At 40.9% G+C, this 25,280-nt stretch overlaps 1 pseudogene; it reads right to left on the minus strand.

Annotated features, from left to right (window-relative positions):
• Positions 1-1,933: 1,933 nt before the first annotated feature.
• On the minus strand, positions 1,934-24,385 carry LOC127643553 (carbohydrate sulfotransferase 12-like; annotated as a pseudogene).
• Between the last annotated feature and the right edge of the window lie 895 nt (positions 24,386-25,280).

Genomic DNA, 25,280 nt, shown 5'->3' on the forward strand with positions numbered 1-25,280 from the left:
TAATTCAACTCATAAGACTGCAGAGTTTATATGCTGAAATCATTAAATACCCCTATTGTCACGGTCTCGGTGAGTCCGCCAGTTTGATCTAGTTTTATTGATTGTTGAGTCATGTGTCTCAGGTGCCGCCGGCACGCGGAATCTGTGTTTCCATGGGAACCCTGATTGTTTCCATGGGATTGCTGATCATGCCAACTTTCAGCTGGCTGGTGGCACCTGTCCCTTGTTTGTTTCCTTGATGACTTTAACTCCACTCTGTTTCGTGTTCATTGCTAGATTGTTGTTGTGTGTGTTGTTTTACTCACCTCGCTCTCTCTACCTTAGTTGACCCTGTTACGTGTATTCTGTGTCGGTTGCCAGTCTTCGCCTTAGTGCCCGGATTGCAGTTACCTTCGTGACTGATCTCACAGTGAAATCGGAAAGCGTATCTTCTTTCATCAAAATCGGTATACGTTGACATAAATTTCAAAACTCTGCCCCAGTGGCCAAATAAATAAGTGTTGTAGGGCATATGGGCACGTGTGAGCTCCATTTATGTCCAGAATACAATGAAGAGAAAAACATATATTTATAGATTCTATCCCCCAACCCAAACATTACCTTAAGTATTAGTGGAGTAAAAAGTAATTACGCCAGGTTGAAAGGTAAATACATTGAAACCACTGCAAACATGTTTGATAAGAATGCTGTATGTCAGTGTGTCAGCATACAGTTGCCGATTCTAGGATGCCAAAACTATCGGAAACATCATGTCGACTTTGTGTGTGATCGTGTTGGTTGGTGCCGGAGTCCTCTTTACTCATCAGCCCTGTTTGAGTCTTCCTTGTCCACCAGCCTGGTTTGAGTTTGCTCTAAATAAATTCTGTTAACTGTGCCTCCATGCCTGGATCACTAGTCTCATTTCTGACACCTACTGTATTACTTTCGTGCAAACAAATTCCCTCTATCTCATATAAACAATTCTAAGACTAGAACCAAAAGGTATTCCTGAGAAGAATTTTTTTTCATATTAAAATACCAGAATAAGGCATTATATTGCTAAAATGTCAGAAAAATTTAATTAATTTTAGATGACGTGAAATATTTCTGTCCACATTAATTTAGTTTTTTATGTTTTAATAAACCTTTGGCTCAGAGACTTCTCATTTCCCAGTGTTTCAAATCTAGAGTGTGGTCAAATGTAGCTATGCAAAGAATCTAGGTTAAAGGCATAGTTCATCCAAAAATGAAGATTCTCTCATCATTTACTAAAAATTCTCCTCCCTGCCTAGTAGGTGGCGATATGCACAAAGAATTAGAATTGCCAAAAATAAAAGAAGAATGTGAAAGTTAAAGTTGAGATTGATAGCAAAAAAGGACTTACTGTAAGTATTCTCTGTTTCTCACCCATATCTATCATTTTGCATATGAAAATATGGATTTAACCACTTGAGTAGCATAGATTTATTTTATACTGCCTTTCAGACCTTCAAAGTTCTGGCCATAATTCACTTGCATTGTATGGACCTACAGAGCTGAGATATTCTTCTTAAAAACTTTGTTTGTGTTTAGCAGAGGAAAGAAAGTCATACACTTCAGGGATGGCCTGATGGTGAGTAAATGATGAGAGAATTTTCATTTTTGGGTGAACTATCCCTTAAGTCATTTCATAAATTCTAAATTTGCTTTTTTTGTTTTGTTTTTTGCATCAAAGATTCATAAGATCTTTCAAATTTCAAAACTCCATCTGTGGCCTGCTGGACATGGATATTGCAATGCAGTAAATCAAATGAGACACACTGCACCCTGGTGGCTAAAACAAATCTAGGCACTGGCTTGGTTCAACGAGTTTATATTAACAGAAAGCTGCAATTTATAAGGTATATTTCATATAGAATTTGCATATAATCCTTTTCACAGAAACAACTGGCATTTTCATTCCTTTAGAAGCATCTCAAGGTTTGTAGTATCCAAATAACCTGAAGTCAGGTTCATATATATTGTAAAGTTTTCTCTTTCATCTAAAGAATTGTCCTACTGCTGAATCTGTCTATCCATCTGGAGTATCTCCAACAAATGTTCTGCATCCTGATCAAGTGTGTCCAGCTTCCCAACAGAGTCATATTCAATTCTGTAAGTCTGTAAACCTGCCACCAATACTCATTAATGGCTACTTCTTCTCAGTCTGAGGATCTAAGAGGTACTTAACAAGGTTTGAAAATGATAGACTGATACCTGCAGCGAAGGCCTCTTGAGTAGATCCTGGGGGTGTTGAAATATTAGAATAACGCTGAAGCATTACAAAGCCAAACTGTCTATAGACGTCCTTGTTTGGCTGAGTAAACTTATTCCGGATAGCAGACATGAGTCGTACAAAAGGATCTCAAACAAAAAGGAACGTTGTGTAATTCTTCATCTTTTGATGCATTAAATTATGTGAGGCATGGCCAAAGTGCCTCTGAAACTTGTTAAAAGTCAAATGCATTGTAGCATTGTGGTTTAAGTCTAATGATATGGTCTGATATCTTAAGGTTTTGGCTGAGCGCAATCATGACTTCTTACTAGTTTGTACATGCCACCCAGTGGCGGGCCATGCATTAAAAGTCTAGGCCTTCAGTGCGATTCATGCCATTAAGAAAACACAGCTTCACAATGAATAAGACACCCTTTGCCTTTGGGTATCATACATTATGTTGCAGCTAACTAATAATACCAATTGACATTTTATAAACATGTCCATGCACGAAATCCAGAACTTGAAATGACACTTAATGCTCAAGCAAGCCTAATTTTAACTAGACATTCAAAAATCATATGAATCTACCAAGGAGGTCTATAATACCTGGAAAAATCTATCTAATAATATTTGCGATTTAAATGTTGCTAGCTTCGTCAGGGTACAGTTATGCTGCGTTTCATTCAAGTTGGATGTGGGATATTCCTATTTGATATCTCCGACAATAAATGCATTCCATTCCCCAATGTTCGGAACTGCAACACTCCCGTTAGCTTAGCAGGGGTTTGACTCTCATTAGAGATGTCTCCTAGCAACCCAACTGATAAACAATGCTGCAGCACTAGCATCTGTGCTACAGGTGTACGATTATCAAAAGAGATTATAATGTTTTATACACCTGTTTCTGCAAGCATTTGCTAAACAAGCTTTAATATAATTTTTATCTATATTACTTAATAAAAGTGAATGTTTATCACTTACTTTGTATATCTCCCTGAGTGTCGACATGTTTGTGTAACATCATGCCCCTGCATTTCGGTGAAATCAGAGTTGAGAATTTCTACAGGAGCCTACAAGTTGTAATTCTGACTTCAAGATGCACTTTTCCCAGTAGGAAGTTGTCAAATCCGACTTTCCGAGTTGAATGGAAAGCAGCACTTCTTTTCAAAACTTGATCTGACACTGAATGCTCCAGCAGCCTAATTAACACTTAGAAAACTCCAGTAATGACAGCCGACTCATCAGCAAGATCTCGAGCTCTACGCTTTCAAATTACATCACTGAAAGCATGATTGCCTCACTCAAGGCCAGCTAATCTATAAAGTACCACTTTATTCCCTTCTGAAGCATAGCAATCTGGATTTTGTCCTGATTCAAGGCACTGAGTGCTTCCCTCAATTCTCTTTCAGCTCCAATAAAGTTTGTGCCATTGTCTGATCTTAAAGACAACACTTGACCTCGTCGACAAATAAATCTTCGTAATGCATGGATGCAGGAGTCTGTGTCAAGAGTATATGCAACTTTAAGATGTACTGCCCTGCTTGCCATGCAGGTGAAGATTACACAATATCTTTTAACAACACTGCGTCCTCTCTTGATGTCTATAGTACCGAGTAGTCTACTCCTACATCTGTAAATCGAGGCTAGTCTGGTAGAATTCTTTCCAGGGGTAAGTCTGCCATTTTCTGATCTCAAACTCTTCCCCGGTGTCGTTTGCACACAACACAGTCTGTTATGATCCTTCTTGCTGCGGAGTTAGCTTTGATAATCCAGTATTTTTTACGGAGTCGAGACAGCATATAATTTCTTCCTCCATAGCAAAGTTGTTCACGGATATGTCGTAGCAATAGTGTGTATATGTACAGGTCTTTCAAGAGAATAACTGGATGCTTGGAATCTTCAGGCACTGCTAGTCTACTTAGGTGACCGCCTACTCTCAAAAGTCCATCATCCAACACCGGATCCAGTTTATACAGATGACTGCTTTTTTTAACACCATTTTTACCAGCTTCTAGCGTAGATAGTTCTTCTTCAAAGCTTTGTCTTTGACTGAAAGAGATGACTGCACGTTCTGCTTGCACCAGATCCTCAGGATGTAAACACTGTCTTTGGAGTGTTGCTTTAAAGAATTGCATCTCCTTTAGTTGGCTGGACTCATCTTTAAAGCTACTCGCAGCAGTCTGAATCTCCTTTCTTTTTCTAGTCAGCAGTAAGATAGTTGTTTTTACCTTAACTAGCCAAGCTACAGCTGTCATCAGACTTCTCCATGAAGAGAAATAGCTTATCAGAGAGCTGGCGGGTTCATTGGACCTTTGACAATGAGGTTGCTTGTAATTTCTTGCTTGACTTCTGGATCATTGGCAGAGACTGCAGTTTCCAAATGAGGTTTCTGCCATTCTCTGTCTGGTTGACAGAGAAACTCTGGTCCATTGATCAATCTCTTGCAGCTTAAGAAGCGGTTTGCTGTTAGCCCCCTAGAGGCTTCCTCTGCCGGGTTTTCCTTTGTGCTAACATATCTCCATTGTGACATATCAGTAGCATCCCTTACAAAAGAGATCCTGTTTGCTACAAATGTTCGGAAACATTTGGTTTCGTTGTTGATATATTTCAGCACTGTTGTGCTATCAGTCCAGAAGATGGATTTGTTCAGTTGAAGCTGTAATGCCAGTACGAGTAAAGACCCCCAAGGGAGACACAGTATTGCAAACATATGCATTTTTGAATCATGGAAGCTCATCTACCTTCTGCACAGAAAGCTTGATGAGAAGACTGAATGTAATAGGACAAAACACCTTTTGTCTCTCTGGTAGCTTTCTGGTGGAAGGAGAGAGAAAAAGACAGCAACACTTGATGAGAAGGGAGAGCGACAGGAGCAGGTGAAAAGAGATTGACTGAACTCTCTTGGACAGTTGTTTTGTTGACTTAAAATGTAATATACCAATACACAACAGTTCATATTATGTTCTACTAAAGTCTCACACAATTAAGATGTACTTTGACTGAAAGTAAAGTGTTACTGTAAAAAAAAAACTCTTCGAGTGATCCCTGTGTTTGCATTAAATGGTCTGGGCTAAACCCCGGATGTCCTTCAATGCTGGAAACGCCTCTGGTCATTGGTTTTGTCAGGTCAAAAGTCGTGGCACACTTGACTGAATTTATTGTTTTCATTATCTTATTAAGGCATTTTATCTAGAGACTTGTGCTTAAATGCTTGAAATCTATTTTGTAGACAAATTAAAATGGCACCTACTAGGGTTGCAACGGTATGAGATTTTCACAGTATGATAAACGTCTCAGAAAATATCATGGTTTCACGGTATGGTATTACACAATTACTATTATCAGTGAAAACAGAAGGGTTATTATGTTTTTTAGCAAACACTTTATTACAATTTAAACTTGAAACCATTTACTTTATTGATGTGTAAAAAAAAGTCTCCCTTTTGAAAATAAAATAGAAAAAATAAGAGAGCTAACAGAATTATAATAAACAGAATTATAAACTTGATAAAAAAAATAGCATGTAACTATAACATGTTATATAACTAAAGAATGTAAGTTTATATGTTAAATTAACTACTAAATTAAAAATAACATCAGCTATGTGAGCTTTTGAAGTAATGTCCTATGATTATTAACAGTTAACATGTACTGTAGGTGCGCGAACGTGAGGCCAGACTGCTCCTGTCTGTGGCTTTAACTCAGTGCTTCACAACTGGCTTTGCTTCAGGACAAATTTTACATTGGAAATCAAGTGTCGACCTGCCATACATTAAACATAACCTGTATTTAATGTATCCTGGGTTGCATTTCCTTTTATGTTGTATAGTTTTGTTCATGGATGTCCAGTACAAGGACATGCATCAAGTGACATTATTTTTGTTGTGGATGTCAACGTTTGACTTTCAGCACACAACTGAATAACACAGACTGCATGACTATGATAAATGAATACTGCAAGTGTTAGATTAACATACAGGCACGAAGGGACTTCAACATTTCTAAATTGCACAAATAATAAATACATATACATATTTGTCTCTGGCTTGCTTTTGCTCACATGTCAATGATTACCCCTCCGTGTGTCAATGATGCCGAGATCTACTTTTATATTTAATTTAATCACTGAGAAGGTTTACCTGCAAAATTAGTAGCACCATCACAAGCAGCCTCAAGAACCTCAAGATCGGCAAGTTTTTTCAAAGGGGAAAGCCAGATAGAAATGACGCACTTGTGTGCATGGTTGCCAGATTGCACAAAATAATTATTACATTAGGCGGAATATTTCCAATTTGCGCAAGTATAAATCTCAAATTGAGGGTATTGCTTCTCTTATCTGGCAAACATGAGCATGGTAAACGCATGTGGAGACGCACGCGTTAGGTCCCAATGCAAGTTACCTGAAATATCCAATGAAAAATAAAAACCAAGTGTGCTGCACAAGCCCTCAAAAGTGAAGCAAAAATGTCTCGATCGCCCCCCGGTGACTGGTCTTAGTATAGGTCATAAACCCCGCCTCCCCATGTTATTCAACGGGACGTGAGACCAACTAAACAATTAAATTACATTTCACATATCTTTTTTCCAAAGATAGTTTCTGTCATTTACTGTAGTTTCGATCACGTTGATGTAATTTCAAGTGTTTGTTTTCCAAAATAAGTTTGTTTTAGTTAGTTATTTGATGCTATAAAAACGGTGCTGTGACATCATGATTGACAGCTGTGATTGACAGGTTCTCTGAGCGAAGTAGTCACTGAAGCAATTATTTCACACCGTCATAAGTCAAAAGTCAAAAGTGCAGGGGCGTGTGCTTGCGATTGATTCAGCGAGAGTGAGGGCGGGGCCTTGATTTCGCGGCTTTACTTCCTGCTCACTACTGCGCAGGTCTGGTCCCAAAATCGCAACTGCGCAGACTCAAGTCCCAAGATGTCAGCGCCATATCGGGACACTGGCGGCTTCAGTTCTCACCAATGGAAAAGAGCGAAGGGGCGTCTTCCATCTTTTTTTAAAGTCTATGGTGGAGACGCGTTATGTCCCAATGCAAGTTAACTGAAATATCCAATGAAAAATAAAAACTAGGGCCGGGACTCGATTAAAAAAATGTATCTAATTAATTAGAGGCTTTGTAATTAATTAATTGAAATTAATCGCATTTTAATTGCATAAATATTTGACCTGAGAACAGTGAGAAGTAATTTTTTTTCACATGGATTTTTAGTATACCATTGAATAATGACTGAATACATAAGCTTAAGCAACAAAATATTGTTTATTTTTGTATTATGTTTTGCGTTGAGGTAATACTTGAGGCTCGATGTGCTGCGGTGATATGCGAATTCCTTGTTGCATAGCTTGCACACAACCATGCTCTTATCGACGCTTCCATCCGTTCGTTTTTTATAACAAAATTTCCCATCCACGGGGCCAACCAAAGCGGTCTCGTCAGCTTCTTCGTTCATGTTCACTGTGGTTTGTTGTTGTCTGAAGTCATGAACGCTAGTTGGTGCTCCAGTATAATCGGTCCGCCGAAACTCATCCAGTGAGAAACGTTCCGCGGTGCAAAAATAAGTGTGATTTAAAATGCGTAAAAAATGTTTAACCTGTTATTTTTTGTGTAATTAATTAATCTTAATTAACGCGTTAAAGTCCCGGCTCTAATAAAAACGCTTTTGCGATAAATGAGGCTGTAAATTGCCCATGTCTGCTTTAGCTGTTTGCGAGATTATCATTAAATCTGCCTTGGCAGTCCTAAATATTCTATCATTTGGGCGGCCGCCGAAATATCTTCAATGGGAGAACCATGGCATTGCTCTTTCTCTGCTGTCCGCGACCCAGTCCGAATAAACCAGTTGAGAAACACTGCTTTTACTTACACAAACACTCATGTCAGACCCCCTCGCCTCACTTCTCTCTGACATTTTCCTCCGTGAGGGATAAAGGTCGACTGCAGAGGATCGTGCGGGAGAGAGAGATCGTTAGCAGACATGTCCGTCATGTGTGTTTTTATGTTGTCTTTTAAGTTTATCATTAAACCGTTATTTATATCGTCAAGCCGGTTCTCGCCTCCTCCTTTCCATTGAATACCTTTACACTTACTTATGAATTACTTTGTAAAACTTAAAGGTGTACTCAGTAACGTTTGTCTTTGAGTCATCTTGGACTTACTGACACCTAGTGACTTGGATGTACCATCATTTTAAATCAATAGTTTTCAGTTCCAGATGTCATGAAATGTAGTATTCACAGTCAGCCTTGATTACTTGAATCAATGAGTGAAAGTGTAAAATACAGTGGGGTAAATAAGTAAATAAAGGTGCACTCAGTAACTTTTGTCTTTGTGTCATCTTGGATTTACTGACATCTAGCGACTTTCAGTTTTCAGTTTCAGGTGTCATTATAGACATATAGTATTCACATTCAGCCAGGGGTGGAAAGAGTACTGAAAAATCATACTCAAGTAGAAGTACTGTTACTTCCCAAAAAATGTAGAGTAAAAGTAGCTGTCCTAAAAACTACTCAAGTAAGAGTAAAAGAGTAGCTCATTTAAAATAACTCTTGAGTAGTGAGTATTGAGTACAGAGTTGCAAAACCTATGCCCCATTATAATGAACACTGTATGCCAACTTTTAAAATACATAACTTATCTATGATAAACTACACAATTCTGATTCCAAAAAATAAAAGGGAGACATGATAACAGAAATTAAAATATTAAAAAGTTATTTCCAATACACCGATCACCATTTTAAATCGTAATGTATGAAACAATTACATTAAAATCAGTTTATGTGTAGGGTCTAAATTTCCCTTAATGATGACAGAGCGTTATTGTTGTGCATAAAACATGCTCAAACAATGCAAGGGATGCAAAAAAAATGCTAAATAAGCAGGATCACTTGGCACGTCATGTCCTACACAATAGAGGAGGTAGAGCAGGCATGGGAAAAGTTGTTTGGTACAGGGGCTACATCACGCTTAAGAAGGAAGAGTTCACCCAAAAATTTAAATTCTCTCATCATTTACTCACCCTCTTGCCATCCTGGATGTGTATGACTTTCTTTCTTCTGCAGAACACAAATGAAGATTTTTAGAAGAATGTACATAGATAAAAATAAAATCAGGACAGGGAAATAGCGAACACAGATGGTGGGAAAATAGCGCAGTAAAAGTATAGTTACACCACTTAAAATATTCTCAAGTAAAAGTATTAAAAAAATCAACTACTTAAAAAAGTACCATTCTTGGGAAAAAAGTATTAAAGTAATGTGAGTATTTGTAATTCAGCCATGATTACTTGAATCAATGAGTGAATGTGTCAAATAACAGGATGGTTACTGAGATTAAGCGAGTAGTATTCGGCTGGACATGTGATTCTAACATGGCAGCCCCCATGTGCGGACCCTCTCCATGTAGAATAAAACAGCTTTTATAAGGTTACTGATATGACTGGAGTCTTCATTTTAATGTGAGTGGTCATGATTTCCCACATATATTGCAAAATGACAATTCATGTCTTTAGGATTTCCACTTTTTTAATGAGGAAAAAAAATGACTAAATGCAGCTGGGTCATTCCTGGCTATTGGTGACTACTTTTCCATCCCCAGGAAATAACACTTAATATTTTACTTAAAATAAAATGAAAGGTTTATTATGAAAGGCTTTTATTAAAGATTGAGGTCTTCTTTATTACATTAACACAAAATAATGTATTTAAAAATAACTTTTAATTTGAATGACCATTTTATTTGGCCCCAAGAACATTTTCCGTATCAATGAGACACATTTGCAATATAAATATAAATAAATAGAAATATGCCTTTATTTATTTAAATACTTTATTTATGATCAAGTTAAAATCTCTGTAATTATAAATATATATCAATGGAAACAGAAACATCACATTCCACCCTGTTAGTTTGTGGTTTTTCACCTCCTGAACTAAAAAACCTACAATTTCCATGAATCCACTTTCAGGAAGTGACATCACTCTTTTGGAAGGAATTCAAGGAAGCAAACTGAGGTGAGCAAAAACTTTCTGTCTGCTTGTTTTTTTTTTTTTTATTTTTTTTTTATTGTTTTTGAGTTTTATGATGTTAACCTCTATGTCGTACTCTTAAAATTCCACCCTGTCAGGCTAAATTATGAAGAAAATAAACCACATTTAAAAAGATTTACAGACATGTTTGACATATATACTAAAGTACTGTTTATATGTGGAGAGCTAGCTAACTAAAATTTGCTGCCTCAATTAGCAATGGCTAATTTGTTCCACCCTGTTAAATATATAGAACCTAGCAGGGTGGAAAATCTATTACGGCCAGTGTTGGGTGTAATGCGATTACAGAGTAATTAGTTACTGTAATCTAATTACTTTTATGACAAAAAAAGTAGTATAATACTTTACATTTTAAATTCTTGTAATCAGATTACAGTGTGGCGGTGCATGAAAAAATACATCCCCATCCATGCCCATATATGGAACAAAAACAATTAAGGGAAATGATAAAAAGGAAGGTAAAGATGGAGACAGGGAGAGTGGATAGGATCTAGTAAAAAGTGAGGTGCACGGATTACCTGAGGGTGTATGAGATCAGTTCCTAAGCTAGAGTGGGACGTGCTCTGTGTTTGGTCAGTGTTAACGCCGAAGTGAAGAGGTTCCGCACCGCACTTCCTAATGCTGGCTGCAGAGTGTTGTCATCTTATGCGAAGGTCGTTGTAAAGCAACCAGTTCAGGTAATCGACTTGTGTCGGCTTCTCTGCAACCTCAAGCCCCCCAGGAATAGTTCTCCCTGCTATCCATGGTAAGTGATTTCCAAACATGCACACACATAATCGCATACATTCACAGCCCCACATTCCCGCCTCGCTCAGAGTGAGTGTTGCGTCCAGTTTTTTTTCTTTCCTTTAAATTGAATAACTTTTTCGTGCCAATCTAATTACCCTCTATTTCTTGTCTCCCTGTTGTTTTGTTTTTTTATACTTGTGAGTGAAAAGAACACTCGAAATCTGCTGATTTTGATAAAAAAATACAGGTGCATGCACGAGTCAAGCATCACCGATGGACTTTTTCAGCTACAGTGATTTTTATTTTTTAAAACTGTTTTCTGTTGCATACACCACCCCCGGTGTCGTGTTAATTTTTGAGGAGACGGAGTCAAGTTTTCAAAGTAAAAATCTTATTTATTAACAAGAAACAATAAGTACAAAAATAATTCAGCCAGCTGGGGATTTAGTCTGCCTCACCCATAAGCTCCGCTCAAAAAGATCCCATTTCTCCAGTGTTCCCTTCTTTTCAACATTTCTGACCCAGGGTGTATTCCTTTGTTCTCAGTTTTTTACTCTTTTGATTGGCTTATTTTTGCCGCCGGGGCATCTCCAATATTCTGAGAGATAAGTTTCAATCATTCTGTTGGTTTGTTTTTGCCGCAGTGTGATTACTGGTTTTGTCTGCTGTTGGTTCTCTCTTATCAGTTCCTTGCTTAAAGAATATCCAATGTATAAACTGTTTCTAGGCTCCCCTGCCTAAAAAATGTCCAATGTATAAACTGTTTCCAGGTTCCCCTGCCTAAAGAATTTCCTGTGTCAGAAATGCAGCTGCAGTTTATCACACCTTCACATTCACTTATCCTTTTAGCGTTTTTGGTTTTAACATATATTTTCTAGTTAGTTACACACATCATTCATCATTTGTTAGCAGGCATACATTGTTTAAAATTTGTCACACACATATGATTAAGATTGTAACACACAACACCGGACATACGGGTATAAAGGCGAGGAAATACTATGAGTTCATTTAGAAATTTTCTTCGGAGCCGATGGTCGTGTATGCAGTCAGCTGCGAGTTACACACCCGTTCCTGTTCCTCTGACGCTGCCTGCTGTTGGAATCTACGGCACATTACAGTGGCTTTCTCAGTTGCCCCTGGACGCAGCGACAGCGCAGTTAAAAGAGTTATTTTCTCTAAAAGAGCAAATACACAGCTGGTGTTGAACATCCTTTTGTATTTCCGCCTCTGTGTAGTTTCTGGATGCAGTTGAATTCTCCCCTCCTCTGACGGTCATAAAAGCTGCCTTGCGTGCCTGGGCTGCGATTACACAGCGATTGTCATGAGGGAAAGCCACTTCAGCCACCCCCTGCGCCTTGACTCTTTCCTACAGGATTGGGGCAGGCGGCGTGGGTGATGAAGGCGATCTGGGGATAACGAAAGGCTACGTTCGCTGGGTAAATCCCCTCGAACCACCCTCCTCCCCGGCACGCTAGCTTGCTTCCGTCCGAGCTCGGGATGAGTGCGGCCCGCTTCGCGGCCGGCCTGCAGGTCCCTTGAGCTCCCGTAATTGGATGACATCGCCGCTGCATCGGAGAGCGTTATGCTTTCCCGGGTACCGCAAGCGAGAGGCTGGACCGGAAAATCCCGCCCCCCCTGTCATGGCTACTTGATTGGTTCCGCGGGCATGTGCGCTGCTCAAAGCCAAGCCCCCGGATCCTTTCTTCCTGGACGTGCATGACGAGTTGAGTAAGCGGACGGCTTCCTCGCTCCTCCGCTTTCACTACCCTCGATGGTGGACCGCTTCCGCCCTGCACGCCATGGCCCTCCTGCAAGTCCACTAGGCCAAGGCACTCAGAAATCTGCATGGGGGTAGTCCTGATCCCGATGTGCTGCAGAAACTGCGCTCAGCGACCAACATTGCCCTTGGAGCCATGAAGGTTGCAGCGCAGTCACTCGGGCAGGCGATGGCCATGCTCGTGGTCCAGGAACGTCATCTGTGGTTGAACCTGGTCGAGATGCGTGAAACCGACAAAGTTCCCTTCCTCAACACAAAAGCCTGTCTCCCAGCTCCGCCTCTTTGGCAACACCGTCGAGGACTTCGCCCAGCAGTTCTCCGTGGTGAAGTAGCAGACAGAGGCCATATCTCACATCATGCCCTGCCGCAAGCCTGCTGCCATGGACCATACCCCGTCTGCTCGCAGAGGACGTCCACCTGCGGCTAAGAAACACTCTGCTTCGCCTCAACCTGGGCCCAGCTCTCAGCCCCAGCGTCGAGCACCCCACAGGAGGCGCATGCCCACTGTCTCACGGACCCCCTCGAGGACCCTGATGGCTCCCAGGCACTCCTGAGACATCCGACCCAGAGTCCGAGACGTTAGCTCCGGAGGAGACCGCTCCGTCCCCCGGTGGAGGGCCGAGAGGAGAATCTTGTGTTGAAATTATTTCATTTGCCAAACCAGGTACCACATTCTCAATAACAGAGCTATTTCCTTTGTCTCTGGGTCACCTGGCCCGCAAATGCCGTTCTCACGGCACTTTGCTTCCAGATATCAACAGTCCCAGGTTCCTGAGTGCGGTACCTCCACCCTCAACCCCACGACTGTTCCCTGGCCGGCCGGTTCAGACGAGTCCAGAGGACGCTAACATCGGACCTCCTCCTCAGTCACGAACCTTGCCGGGCATGCGGAGCAAGGTAAGTGCTTTCAGTTTTTTCTCAGCACCAAAGCCTCGGGAGGCACCATTGCCTCCCAACACCGCATTACCTGCTCCGCCCGCTGTGAAGCCCTGCTGGGTACATCAAAAATACTCGTCCCCTTGGAGGCATGGCTTTCACTGCCCAACCCGTCATGCTGGCTGGGCCGGACAATTCGACTCGGTTATGCAATTCAGTTTGCCAGGCTCCCGCCCCCCTTCGCGGGTGTCCGTTCTTCCGCAGTACACGGCGAACATGCCAATTCCCTGCGCACGGAAATCGCTACTCTTTAACTCAAAGACGCGATAGAGCCTGTCCCTCCAACCGAAATGAAGAAGGGTCTCTGCAGCCTTTACTTCGTTGTACCCAAGAAAGGCGGCGGCTTACGACCAATCTTGGACCTGCGAGTTTTCAACCAGGCTCTGCTCAAACTCCTGTTCAGAATGCTCACGCAAAAACATATCCTGACTTGCGTCCGGCATCTAGATTGGTTCGCAGCGGTAGACCCGAAGGACGCGTACTTTCACGTCTCGATTCTGCCGCGACATCGACCCTTTCTACAGTTCGGCGGCCAGGCATATCAGTACAAAGTCCTCCCCTTCGGCCTGTCTCTGTCCCCTCGCGTCTTTACGAAAGACGCAGAGGCAGCCCTTGCCCTGCTCCGAGAAGCCGGCATCCGCATACTCAACTACCTCAACAACTGGCTTATCCTGGCCCCCTCATGAGAGTTACTATGCGCGCACAGAGACCAGGTGCTCAGGCACAGAAGGATTCTGATGACTTTATGGGGCATTGGGGAAGGGTACGTGCAGTCTGATACAGCTGGTCGTGTTTGCACGTAAGAGTACCTGCCCGCTTCTGTATCAGCAGTTCACGTACACGGCTCATGGCACGATTTAATTGGGACATCTAGTGTCGCTTCTTCGACACAATGTTAAAGTGAGCGACAGATGGGGAACGTCTAGGTTATGTATGTAACCTCAGTTCCCTGATGGAGGGGCCACGTCGCTGAGCCGAGCCACTGTTGTGGCCGGACCATTTCCGGCTCCTAAGAAAAATCCTGAATGAACTCATAGTATTTCCTCGCCTTTATACCCGTATGTCCGGGGGCGGGGTATGCAAATACTATCTGCCAACTTCTCATTGGCATTTTTTCAAAGATCAGAGGCATATTCGGCCCTCAAGAGAGACCCCTAGTGTCGTTTCTTCGACACAACGTCTCGTTCCCTCCATGAACTGAGGTTACATACTTAACCTAGACGTTTTTTTGTGAGCTATCACTTAAGGGTTCAAATCTACCAGTAGACAGGCTTGACCTGTCTGGCGCCCAAAATTATTGAAATGTAATCTGTTTTTTGGGCCCGCCACCATTACAGAAGTGTCGCCCAAACAGGGACCTGAATATTTAAATGTATGAATTGGTAACTCTAATGTGTTTGTGAATAATTAAATAATTAAAACTTGAATATTTAAATTTGTGAATAATTGAATAACTGAAATTCTGTGAACTGAATCATTGAAACCATGTGGTTATTATTTCTGGAACTATTTAAAATCCAAAATGTAATCTGTTTTATGGGCCCGCCACCGTTACAGAAGTGTCGCCCAAACAGGGACCTGAATATTTAAATGTGTGAATTGGTAACTCTAATGTGTTTGTGAATAATTGAATAACCGAAACTTGAATATTTAAATTTGTGAATAATTGAATAACTGAAATTCTGTGAACTGAATCATTGAAACCATGTGGTTATTATTTGTTGGGGATTAATACTGTTAAAAACTGTTGAATCTTTGAACAAAAAAAGATAATTCTAACCATTCATGTAGAAAATCATTGTAATTTGTGTGTATTTGAGGGTTGAAAAACAAAAAAGGTTTTTGTGTGTGAACCTGCTGCAAATTGAGTGAATTTTGATTGGATAATGGAAAGTTAATTGATTATTTAAGTTTGGTTTGTTCACTGAATACTTGGTGTTGTGTTTTGTATCTGGTGTGTGAGTAAGAGGTACACTGGTTGCCAAATTGTGAAAAGTAAAAAGGTAACCGGGATTATTATCCTGTTTTGTTTCTCCCCCTTGTGGCCCCAAGATACTGACACTTTTTAATTTTATTAATTTCATTTATTGATTATTTGCAAAAGCATTTTACATTCTTCATTGACACAAACACTACAAAGATGGCCGCTTCTACAACCCCCCCCCCCAATCCACTTTTGTGGAAATTGATCCACCTCTAGATATATCAACCCCAAACTGGCCACCTGTGCAACTACTACAGCAGCAACCAGTATTTTCCCCATCATCACATGTTCCCACATTTCATTCCACCCCCACTTAGTTCAGCAGTATCACGCCTGTAACCCATGTGCATTTTGCTTCCCCGACACCAGATAGCAGCACTCTTGTCCAAGCACCCACCTGCCAACAAGAACCAGATTCCATGCAACTATGCACTTCTTTCCAAACTTCACCTCCCTCTTCGGTGGCACAGCATGATCTGCTGGGTATTCTCCCAACTCCTGGAAAGAAAATTCACCATCTTACTGCTCAAATACAAGGTAATTGGGACAACCTGTGTGACTTCATGAAATATCAAGAGAGAGCTGTAAATGAACTTACCCAGGGGCAAAAAACTGCAACGTGCAACAACGAAAGCCAACTCTCAGACTTGACTGCCAAAATGGAAGCCAACCAACGTCAAATTCTCACCGTGATAACTACATCGAAACACCAGGGAGAGACAGATTCAGACCAATTACTTAAAGTGATATCAGAGGAACTATGAAAAGTTGAGTCAACCTTGCTTTCAGAAGTCCGCGTCATGGTGGAACAGCTCCAGGTAGAACTACAGAGGGACATTAGAGCCATAAAAACTAACCTTCAAAAAGATCACAAGCAAATATCTACTTAGTGTAATCGGTGTATTAGCCAAATTGACAAGCTGACTACACATGTCAAGGAACTTCAAACTGAAATGGAAGAAGTCAAAGAATAAGAAAAGAAAATGGCTGCTCACCAAAGAGATGTACACTCACCACCCATCACCACACACCCTTCGCCACCAGAAAATGTTCCCATACTTTCTATACCTGCTGGTAAAAATGACCATTTAAAGTTGACCTTTCCCACATTTGGAAGGCCCCACCGATGACACTGAACCTCTCCTATACCTAACTCGATGTCAGGACTTCTTAGAATTGCATCCCCTTGTAGATGTTGACCTCCTGTCAACTTTCCGCAGCATACTGCATGGCACTGCAGTATACTGGTGGGAAGTCGCCAGATCCTCCATAATGACATGGAATGAGTTCGAGCCTGTTTTTATTTCAGACTTTCTCTCGAAGACTATGAAGATGAACTGACTGAGAGAGTCCGTACAAGATCCCAGGGAGAGACGGAAACCATCAGAGATTTCGCCTTTACGTATAGAGCTCTCTGCAAAAGATGGAAGCCTTCTTTAACAGAAAGTGACATGGTCAAAATGATTCTTAAAAATATAAAACCTTACCTCGCCAGCCAGCTACGTAGTCGTGTGAACACAGTTGAGGAACTTGTAAAATTGGGGCATCAGCTGGAGTGAGACCATGAGCAGCAATTCCAATATGAAAAATGTATGTACAAATACCTTCACCAGAAGTGCCAAAACGAATTTCTAACAAACCCACTGATAAGCCTCTAGTGCAATGTTGGAGATGTATGGGACACCATTCACCAAGCCACTGTCCACATTATGATTCTTCATCACCAAATCGATCTGTGAAGCAGAACAGTCAACGGACATTTCATTCTCGTAAGCCAGGAGGTCAAGCAACTAACAATTCTGTCACTTCTTCAACAACTAAAATGTTGTCAACCTCCAAGAAACAGCCTCCCATAACAGCCCCTATTACTCCTGCTGTCATCCCTCAACAGCTAATCGTCCCATTCTGCATTGGTGGTTGGTCTGGAAAGGCCATTGTGGATACAGGGGCAAGTTATACCCTGATCCATGAGAGTCTGTGGGGAAAGCGCTCTCCTCCAGAGAAACTTCACTCTTGGTCTCTTGGGCCACTGTATTTGGCTAATGGTGAAACAGAAGTGCCTTTAGGATGGCTACAGATACAAATTCATATTCTCCACAAAATCTTTACCTTACATGTTGCTGTTCTCTCCCCCCAAGCACTCACCTATACTGTAGCTTTGGGATTGGATTTTATCTTCTTCAGTGGCCTACAAATCAACATAACTGACAAAAAATATTCATTCAAGTCCAACCCATAGGAGGATCATCCGTTTCAACCCGGCAATGCAAGTGTACCTGACAACCCTCAACGCCAGAAAATAGGACAACGTGCAAAGATTCTCACCCAGTCTTTCACTGTTAAGTTATATTCCTCCCCCTCAACCTACACTTATCTCATCCCCTGTCAGTACAGATGAAAAAACTTTAATTGACAATGCAGTGAGTGAAGCACACTTATCTCCTGAAGAAAACATAGACTGAGGAAAGTCCTGGAGACCAACGCTCAGGTATGTTTCCTTCAACCAGGGCAAGGCAAGGCAAGGCAAGGGAAGTTTATTTACATAGCACATTTCATACACAATGGTAATTCAAAGTGCTTTACATAGAAGAGATTAAAATAAGAATAAAATAAAATAAAAAAATAAGAATAATTGAAACAGTTTAGAATATAAAATATAATAAAATACAGTACAAACAGTCGGACACACAGTGGCACAGTGCTCATTCAGTAAATGCACAGCTAAACAGATGTGTTTTAAGTCTAGATTTGAATGTGACTACTGTAGGAGAACATCTGATCTCTTCTGGAAGATGGTTCCAGCTGCGGCTGGCATAATAGCTAAAAGCAGACTCTCCTTGCTTAGAGTGAACCCTTGGTATTTCTAGCTGATGTGATCCTAATGATCTGAGTGATCTGTTGGGTTATATTCAGTGAGCATATCTGCAATATATTGAGGTCCTAGCCCATTGAGTGATTTATTTACCAGTAATAATAATACTTTAAAATCAATCCTAAATGTAACTGGGAGCCAGTGTAAAGACCTGAGGACTGGTGTGATATGTTCATATTTTCTGGTTCTGCTCAGAATCCTGGCAGCAGCGTTCTGTATGAGCTGCAACTGTCTTATGGTCTTTTTGGGAAGGCCAGTGAGGAGTCCATTACAATAATCCACCCTGCTGGTGATGAAAGCATGCACAAGTTTCTCTAGGTCTTGACTGGAAACAAAGCATCTAATTCTTGCAATATTTTTCAGATTATAGTATGCTGATTTAGTTATTGCTTTGACATGACTACTGAAACTCAGGTATGACTGTAGAGACACACCAAGATTCCTGACTTGATTTTTAGTTGTTTGACCCCTAGCGTCAAGGTATGCATTCACCTTGAGAACTTCATCTTTGTTTCCAAACACAATGACTTCAGTTTTGTCTTTGTTTAACTGAAGAAAGTTTTGGCACATCCAACTGTTTACTTCATCAATGCATTGGCACAGGGAGTCAATGGGGCTGTAATCATTAGGTGATAGGGCTAAGTAGATCTGTGTGTCGTCTGCATAGCTGTGGTAAGCAATTTGGTTCTTTTTCATTATTTGGCTCATTGGGAGCATATACAGATTGAACAGGAGTGGCGCAAGAATTGAGCCTTGAGGGACTCCGCATGTCATGGACGTCCACTCAGACTTATGGTCTCCTATACTCACATAATAACCTCTCCCTTCTAAGTATGACCTGCACCACTTCAGCATCATAATGGTATATTGAAGAAAATAACATCCTGGTGAATTGCATGCATCGAAATTGTGTCAACAAATTATTCTGGCCTGGCCCTCGCAAAGATGTCATCTGGTATGCTGACAGTTGTGTATTGTGCCTGATTGAAGTGTCTCAAGCACTAAACAAAAAGTCGATGCACTTGGACATGGCAGCATGGAGATATGTTGCAGAATCTATCTGGGCAGTGTAGGCAGGTTGAGAATTCTGCTAACATGTTGTTCTGCATGTGAACATATTCAAAGTTAGCTGTGGAATAGGAGTCTTCCTGAAGGTGACACAACCGTCTTAGAATGATAGTAAGGCAGTAGGCCTAGACACACGTACACACACACTTTTGGGCTACTTTTAAGTGTGTCTCAACATGGTCTCAGCATGTCACATGTTTCAACCACTGCAGTATCAATCTTTCCCAGTAAGAGAACAAGGCTTTCAGTAAAATGAAATGAAATAAACTTAAATGAAGTTAAAAATAAAATGAAATTATATTGAATTAAATACTGGCCCATACACAAACTGTGTGTGTCACTGAGATGGGGAATGGTTGGGGAAGAAGCACTTTTGTTTGTAGGGAGAGGCATTGGTGTATATTTGTTAATGTGTTTAATGTTCTGTATTTTTAATAAATGTTAAATGTTCTGTGAGTTAATAATACAATTATTGTTGAAATACACTGAGAGATTGTTGGTAATTCCACCCTGTTTGGGTCCTTTCCACCCTGTTAGTCATGTTTTGTTTTTAAATAATGTATCAACTAATTTAAATGATTTCTGTTTATGACCAAAGACTGGTCTTTATCAGCATGCCAAGGATGAAATTAGATGTATAAAGAAAGCTTCAAGTCATCCCTATTTTAAGACATCCCTATTTTAAGTCATCCCTATTGATTACCACACAAAATATTTTAATTCACCCAGAAAAGTAATCCCACATCAAGTTGACGATTTAGAAAATGTTCTCAAATACCACATTCTCTTTCTAGAAAGCATTTAATTGAATGAAAATCTGTGTATGAATCATAAATATTTTTGGTCTGTTTTCTCGAAACAGAAAGACTGGCAGCTTTTAAGAGTACACTACATAGAATGCACTCTGCTCTATCCTCCTGTATCTCTGGAGCACTCAGGTGCGTGCGTGTCAACCAGGCTTCCCTCAATATGGAAGCTCAGGTGGCATGATGTTGTTGAGGAAATCAGATGCGTGATTAGTCAGGGCTTTCCTCGATATTGTGTTGCAGACCACAAAACTTATGCAAACAATTTGAATTCTACATAAATTCAGGGATGCACTAATATCAACATTTTTGGCTGACACTTACATCAATTTGGAAAAAAAAAAAACTGTACCGATATACCGTTATTTTGCAACTTACATTATTTTACAAAGAAGTACAAACGTTTATTCACTGGTGTAACAATAGATCATTTCCATTGAACACTGGATCTGTTGAACACGTGACAGTCCAAAATTTTAAAGACAGTCACAGAGAAAGATACATACAAGAGAAAAAGGTAAAAAACATAAAAAATTACTAAATATGATAACATGATGATTGATATGAAAGTTATTTTGTACCTCTTTTTTGCAGTTTAAAACAATGCCTTTTAAGGTTTAGTCATTGTGCAAGGCCTTACTAATTGCAATTTTAATCTTAATTCAATCAAGCATGCTTTCATAGATATCATACAGAGATCTCTGAAGTTAAAGTCTGCTTGTTTCAAAGAGTTTTGGATGGTTTCATCATGTAGTCAACATTCACATTTTCATGATTATAACCGATATGATCATGGTTTTGATTTGATCAATAATTGGCTGATAAATATCAACAGCCGATATATTGTTGCATCCCTAATCATTTAAATTTTAAAGAGAATTACAACTATTTCAAAGGGCTAAAAAGCCTGCACATACCTAAAAACATTGGGAAAGAGAAAACACTGTGCCCTGCACCAGCATTAATCACAAAGACTTTTCACATCTACACACCAACCCCTTTCTTACATTATCACAGTAAATTGTAACAGATTTTTTCATTACTACTATGGCAGTTGTAGTTAAAAAGTTATGTTTTTAAATGTGTTTAGGCAATTATTTTTACATAACAAATCAACAGTTTATTTTAAGAAAGACTAACTACCTAGCCACTGAAATGAGTAGCCAGCCATACATGGTCTTCCCTGTGATTATTGCATTACAGATGAAACTGTTACACAATAGAACTAGGGTAAAGATAAGAGAAAATTCAATTTAGAGTACAAATCTGGACCTTTATAAACAAATTAATGTGTAATATTGTAATATATTGTATTTCCTGTTCTAATGATTTTAGGTATTAGGAAACAAACTGGCCTGGTTTGCCTTCAGATATTCCCAGAAACAAAATGATCCCTAAACCATAAAGAGTCTGATAAAAGGAAAACAATATCTGTTACGGAGTAGGAAACAAACATTTTCACTATAGATGCAAGGTCCCAAATAAGTAAAGTGGTTTTCTCATTAATATTTTTGTTGTAGCAATATGTAAAGCAATTTTTGTTTATTATTTTTGTTTAATTTGATTGTATTATTTTGTGTGTCACATGGACGTAAAGTATATATGTCATAGGAGGCGGGCAATTCAGTGAGGATGGCAAAATGTTGGAAGACTTGGGGTGGAGCAAATATGATTTCTGGCCACATCATATAACTTTATTTCGTTTGGAAGGCCTTTCTTTAAAGTGGATTTGTTTTAATACATTTTACCTTAATTTATGCCAATGTATCTGTCATAACTCTTCACAAGATTTAATTAAAGAAGCACATGTAAAACAACATCTAAGTGAAATTGAACTGCATACAACAACCCACAGCGAATTTAATTTTTTTATATTTGATATTGATTGTTTCCAAACAGGTTTCCTAACCACTCTTACCTCTCCTTCCATCATGCCCCTGACATACAGGTAGTCCTGCATCAAACTCACACCATTGTTTGAGCCTGAAGTTGACATGTTAGTCTGCATAATCAAACACAGCGGTGTTGGAAGCTCTGTAGAACCACAGAGTTATACTTTTTGGAATGTCAACTAACAAATGGCTCCTTATAGTTGTCTCTGCACATGGAATTGGAGTATTAAGTATTTTAACATTGGAAAGATTACATCTTTAATGTGTTGATATTGTGCAAAACTTTGTTAATGAATAATGTCTCGGTTACTGTCGTAACCTCCGTTCCCTGATGGAGGGAACGAGTCATTGTGTTGATGTAGCGACACTAGGGATTGCTCTTGAGAGCCCTGAAACACCTCAATCTTTGAGAAAAGGTAAATGGGAATTGGTGAGTGAAATTTGCATGCCACTCCCCCAGACATACAGGTAGAAAAGGAGAAGGAATCCCCACTCTCATTCAGGTTTTGTTCTGAGGGGCCGAGACAAGGTTCTGGCCATTTCAGCGGCTAGTACAGTGTTGTGGCAAGAGGGACACAACGTCTCATTCCCTCCATCAGGGCATACAGGGTACACGACTTTGTGAACTCGACTGGGGGTAAAAGCACACGTTTTCACCTCAGGGGAGGGGAAAGGCACTATACTCAAGCGATACACCCTGCCAGCTGTTCCGTATTACCAAACTCTACCTGTTTATACCTGAAAGAACACTGGACAAAACCGGCTCAACCCGGAGATTGTAAAATCTCGCGAAGGTATTGGGTGTTGCCCAGCCCGCTGCTCAGCAGATGTCTGCTAGAGAGGTGCCAATGGCTAGTGCCTAAAAGGATGCCACACTCCTTGTAGAGTGTGCTAGAACTCGCAAGGGGGCATGCACAGCCTAGGTCTGGTAGGCCAATGTGATGGAATCCACGATCCAATGCGTTCCCTTTCCGCTGTGCACCAAAGCAGACAAAGAGCTGCTCAGACCGTCTAAAGCTCTGTGTGCAATCTAAGTAGATGTGCAAAGCACGCACCGGACACAGCAACGGTAAGGCTGTTTCTGCCTCCTCCAGGGGCAGTGTTTGCAGGCTGACCACCGGACTACGGAGAGGTCACACTTAAGTCTTCCGCATCTCGTCCAGGGACCAGACGTGGAGGTTCCAGAGGTCTGGCTGTGTCTGAGAAAGAAGGTCCTTCCTCAGGGGAATTTGCCAGGGAGGTGCTGTCGTGAGGAGAGTGAGGTCCGAGAACCAAGTCTGGATGGGTCAATACGGCACCACAAGGTTGACTTGTTCCATGTCCTCCCTGACCTTGCACAGGGTCTGTACAAGTAGGCTCACTGTGGGGAATGCATATTTGTGCAGCCCCCAGGGTCAGCTGTGTCCCAGCGCTTCTGTGCCGAGGGGGTCTCCCATCATTGCACACCAGAGCGGGCAGTGAGAGTATTCACAGGAAGTAAACGGGTCCAAATGTGCTTTTCCTAATCGACTCCAAATCAGCTGGATCACCTGGGGGTGGAGTCTCCATTCTCCAATTTATAAACTCTACTGTCGCTGTGTTCGGACCGGACCAACACATGCTTTACCCAGATCAATGGAAATAGTCTCCGCAGGTCGAGCAGTACAGCCAGCAACTCACAATGTGCCAACACAGCCGTAGTCCTGTCCAGAAACCAGCGGCTCCGTGCCCATTGCACGCGGTGCCCCAGCCCGACTTGGATGCGTCTGTGGTGACCACAACGCGTCTGGACACTTTCTGTTGGGGAAATCTGGCCCGTAGAAATGCAAGGTCTGTCCAAGGGCTGAATAGGTGATGGCAGGGGGGCGTAATAGCCACGTGATGTGTGCCGCAGTGCCATGCTCATCTAAAGACTCGAGTCTGAAGCCAGTGGTCACATATGCATCAACCCAAGCGGTGTGACCAGTGCCGGGCCGGCCTCGTACCCTTAGGTAGAAGGCGCAGCACGGGGGTGGCTAGAGTGGCTTCCCCCCGGAAGAAGGAAAGCCGTAACCGCGATGTTGCCATGGTCTATTCTTGCAACGAGAACATGAACTATCCACAAACGCTGCCTCAGTGTGATCGCTGCCCAGACACATGAGGCAGCACCCGTGGCCTTCGGAGACGGAAAGACAACGACCGCATCTAGGAAACACACAAAGGCATCTTTTTAAAGACACTTTTTAAAAAGATATTCACGTCAATGTGTTTGCTCTTAAAGAGGAAATATACTCTTTTTGCAGAAATATACTCTCTTAGTAGCGCTGCCGAAGCGCCCAGGGGCGAAATCTACTCTAGGCATGCAGAAGGAGAGAAAGTCGCTGGAATGTGCCGTATATCCAACAGCATGCGCTTCTTTGAGGTGAATGGGACAGCAGAAGAATTCAGCTCGCTTTAGTAACACCATGGTTAATTGCATTAAAACTATGGCTTCCACCAAAAAAACATGGTTACTCCAATATTGCTGTAGTAAAATCATGGTTAATTTTACCCAGATCAAAACTTTCTCTCAACTCCCCAACCTTCACTGTGAACAAATCACTGTGAGGCAATCAACCTTTACATTAATTTGTACTTATTATTATTATATATAGAATTAAAGGAAATAATAAGAGTGGAAACATGATGAGAAAAATTGGGACAAAAGGGGGAATCAAACCTGGGTCATCCGCATGAATAAAGCACATCCAGTCTAAAAAGGTGCTACTTAACCTAGTTCAAAGAATCACTCCTAATAACTAAACTAAAAACTGTGAGTAAATATTCCATTAATTTGTTCCATATGGGAATTGATTATTAACAATAAAGATAACCTACAAGACTAATTACAAGATTGTTAATTAGAACAGAATTTTTGATGAAGAACGTAACCATCAAAAGATCCACCAATCCCAGTGGCTGCTGCCCACTCTCATGACGCACT

This window comes from Xyrauchen texanus, chromosome 5, assembly GCF_025860055.1.
Source record: "Xyrauchen texanus isolate HMW12.3.18 chromosome 5, RBS_HiC_50CHRs, whole genome shotgun sequence".
In the NCBI taxonomy this organism is placed as follows: domain Eukaryota; kingdom Metazoa; phylum Chordata; class Actinopteri; order Cypriniformes; family Catostomidae; genus Xyrauchen; species Xyrauchen texanus.